This window comes from Vombatus ursinus, unplaced genomic scaffold (assembly GCF_900497805.2).
Source record: "Vombatus ursinus unplaced genomic scaffold, bare-nosed wombat genome assembly UNPS02014798.1, whole genome shotgun sequence".
Classification (NCBI taxonomy): Eukaryota; Metazoa; Chordata; class Mammalia; order Diprotodontia; family Vombatidae; genus Vombatus; species Vombatus ursinus.
Genome location: NW_020954576.1, coordinates 82,679,882 through 82,684,232, shown reverse-complemented (window position 1 = coordinate 82,684,232; position 4,351 = coordinate 82,679,882).

Genomic DNA, 4,351 nt, shown 5'->3' with positions numbered 1-4,351 from the left:
AAATTTGGCTTCAGACACATGACACTTAATAGCTGTATGACCCTGGACAAGTCACTTAACCCCAATTGCCTCACCAAAAAAAAGACAAAGGTCTCTTTAAATTGTCTTCTCTTAAACCCACTACTCTTCTGAACTTTCCTATTGCTGATGAATGGACCACCACCATTCCAGTGAGATACATTCAAATGTTGGTGTTGTCTTCAACTCTTCACTCTCTCTTACCTCACATACCTAATCAACCACCAAAAGTCATTTCTCCCTCTCTACTATCGCCTATATCTATCGCCCTCTCTACTCCCATAGCCAGTACCCTAACTAACGCCCTCATCACCTCTCACGTGAGCTATTATAATAGCTTCCTAATTGGTCTCCCTTCACCTCATTCTCAACCCTACTCTCTAGACTTCTTCCTTCTCAACAGCTACCTTGCCCATATGTGGGTACCTTTCCCCTCTGCCAGGTTGTCTTTGCAGCTCCCTTTATGTACTGTCTTCCCCCAATAGAACATAAGCTCCTTGGGGGTAAGGATTCTTTGTTTGTTTATATAACCAGACCTTAGCACGGTGCCTGGTACATTAAAAACTTAATGAATACTCTTATCTATCTATCTATCTCCAATCCAGTCTCCATAAAGCTGGCAAAGTTATTTTCCTTAAATAGAGGTCTGAACCATGTCACTTCCCTACTTAGTAACCCACACTGAATCCCTGTTGATTGTAATTTCAGTTATTATTTCATTATTATCTCATCCTTTTCTAATTCCTATTTCAGTGTAAGTTTTATGATCTAAGTTATTATTAATATAGTAGTACCTGTCTATGGGATAGGGGAGGATTCAGTTCTCGTCCATCCTGAATGATAAAATGTTAATATGTTAACAAGGTATGGTAACATTCCTTTAGAAAATTTGAAAATCTCTTTCTCTAAGTCAGAAGAAGCAATGTCATGGCTCCCAGAGTCAGTTTGTAGTTTGGGGTAGGTAGAAGAGAAAGCTAGCAGTAGGGAAGACCCTAGCTCTTCTGGTCTTGGGTCTCTCCTCCCATCCCCCTCATCCATGGTATCTAGCAGTGAAGCTACTTGGTCAGTGGGAGACACTCCATCTAGCAATAAGAGAGTCATTTGGAGAGTTTGAAACAAGCTAAGGGCGGAAGAGCAAGACACACCTCCAAAAAGACACAGCTACAGAGAAGCTGTCACCTTGATGCTGAAAACATCTTCAAGGACCATGACCCCTGGCAGAAAAGTAGAGTGAGATATGACTACGCACTCAAGAGAGGGTTCCGGTTCTGGCAATTGAAAGTGGTCTGCAGATAGGACACTATAAAACAATAAAGGACTTCTAGACTCTTCAGCACAATAGAGAGAGAGAGAGAGTTAGGTGACATAATGGCTAGAGGGCTGGATCTGCAGTCAGGAATATCTGAGTTCAAATCCTGCTTCAGACACTTACTAGCTGTGTGACCCTAAACAAGTCACTTAACCCTGTTTGTCTCAGCTTCGTTATCTGTAAAATGAGCTACAGAAAGAAATGACAAACCCTAAATGATGTCACAAAGAGTTGGACACAACTGAAATGACTCAACAACAACATGTCTCAAACTCTTTTCACCTAACGGTAGGCAGCTAGGTGACACAATAGATAAACACTGGCCCTGGAGTCAAGAAGACCCAAGTTCAAATTTGATCTCAACACTTAATAGCTATGTGACCCTGGGCAAGTCCCTTAACCTGTGTCTGTTTCAATTTCCTCAACTGTAAAATGGAAATAATAATAGCACCTTCCTCCTAGGGTTGTTGTTAGGATAAAATAAGATAATATTTATGAAGCACTTAGCCCAGTGCCTGACACATAATAGGTGCTTAACAAATGCTTATTTCCTTCCTTCCTGTTGGATGAGGTGCCTCTTTCTGGGTGAGCAGCTTTGCTGTTAATTACCAAGGCTGATATTTTAGAGGAGAGAAAATCCCTTCTCCTTCCCCTCCCAAGTGGTACAGAGCTGGGTCACATAGCCAGAATGTATGTCAGAGACTGAATTTTAACCAAAATTGTCCTGATTTCAAGGTCAGCTCTCTACCTTCTATACCCCACTTCTTCTCATAGAAATAGATATACACATCTTGGAGGTACATGCTCAAAAATGTTTTAATGATGGGATATGTGGCCAAAAAAATTTGGAGACCACTATACTGAAGGGTAGGAACACTATAGGTTGGAGTTCAGAGCCAATGTACAGTTATCCCTTCCACATTGTGATTTTCCCCTTTGTGGTTTCAATATATGGCAAGTTAGCATAAGAAATTAAATGGGAAATTGGGGGGAGTTTTGCAGAAGCCACTGATGACACAGATAAAGTTTAGAAATTCAGAAATGTATTGTATATATGATTGTATAATATCAACATTTTTTATCTTTTAATACCATAATAATTCAGATGTCTTCTCTGGTACAAAAGGAGAGACAAAAAATTTTACACAGATTTTCCAGATCGTGGTACTGTGCCCCTAACCCCATTGATGTGAAAGGGATAACTGTACTTGTCCTTGGACTAGAACAGACTGGAGTAGAAGAAGGTACAATGTATGGTGAGTTTTAAACTCACATCCCTATAATTTAAGCAAGGCAACTTAATCCTAGGACCCCAATCAAAATTTTGTAAATGGTGCCTTCTCTGGTCCTCCTGATGCTTTATTACTCCATTGATGCAGTGTAGTACAGTGGGGAAAGCCCTAGATTTGGAGTCAAAGAACCTGAGTTTGAATCCTGACTTTGGGCAAGCTGCTTAACCTTCATCAGTCTCTATATGCTCATCCATTTAAAAAAAGGAGGGAGGACATGCACAAAAATATTTATAGCAGCTCTTTTTATGGTGGCAAAGAATTGGAAACTGTGGGGATGCCCAACAATTGGGGAATGGCTGAATAAGTTATGGTATATGAATGTAATGGAATACTATTGTGCTATAAGAAATGATGAGCTGGAGGACTTCAGAAAAACTGGGAAAGGTTTATATGAACTGATGCTGAGTGAAGTGAACAGAACCAGGAGAAACATTGTGCGATGACCAACTTTGATAAACTAAGCTCTTCTTAGCAATGCAATGACCTAAGACAAGGGCTTGAAATAGATAAGCTGTAAAGTCCATTCTGGCTCTTATTTTAGGGTTCTTCTCTCTTCCATCTGTACCCATAATCCTCTCTTGGGTGTGCATCTCCCTATATTCCACCCGACCTCCAGTCTTAATCTATAGAAATAGAGAGCAAGAGAAAGGGCCAAAGAGGGTGAGGTAAGGTAGAAAGAGACAATGGGCCAAAAAGGAAATCTAATGGAGAGTTGGGAAAAGGAAGGCAGAGGAAGATGAAAGGAAAGTGACAGGCATGGGATATACTGAAATAGTTCTATAGCACACCACCATCACACACACTGCACATGTATTTATATTAATGATTCTATATAGGTGTCCCAAAAGTCTCAGTGTTGTTTTGAGCCTTGAGTCTTAAACTTTGAGCTGGGATACTCTTGTGTGACTGTCCTTCCTGCAAAGTAGGAAGATAGACCAAAATGGTTAGGGTGGCAAAAAAAAAAAAAAAAAAGACATTCCTATTTTTTTTTTTTTTTTTTTGCTAGGCAATGGGGTTAAGTGACTTGCAGGGTCACACAGCTAGTAAGTGTCAAGTGTCTTAGGCCAGATTTGAACTCAGGTCCTCCTGACTCCAGGGCTGGTGCTCTATCCACTGCACCACCTAGTTGCCCAGCATTCCTATTTTTAGACTAGATGAGTGATTTTCTTTTTGAAAATGACATTCCTTACAATTGTAATATAAGAAATGATGAGCAGGATGCTCTCAGAAAAACCTGGAAAGACTTACATGAACTCAAGTAAAATGAGCAGAACCAGGAGAACATTGCATATAGCAACAGCAACACAGTATGGTGACCAACTGTGAATGACTTAGCTATTCTCAGCAATACAATGATCCAAGACAGTTTTGAAAGGCTTATGATGAAAAATGCTATCCATCTTCAGAGAAAGAACTGATGAAGTCTGACTGAAGATCAAAGCATACTTTTTCTTTTCTTTCCTTATTTTTCTTTTTTTGTCTATGTTTTCTTTCACAACATGACTAACATAGAAATATATTTTGCATGACTGCACATGTACAACCTATATCAAATTTCTTGCCTTCTCAATGAGGGAGAGGGAAAGGAAGGAGGGAGAGAAGTTGGAACTCAAAAAAAAATTTTGAATGAATGTTAAAAATTATTTCTACATGTATTTAGGGGAAAATTTTTTTAAATATTAAATAAAATGATATTCCATTGATATGGGAAATTCCTGATGAAGAAATCACC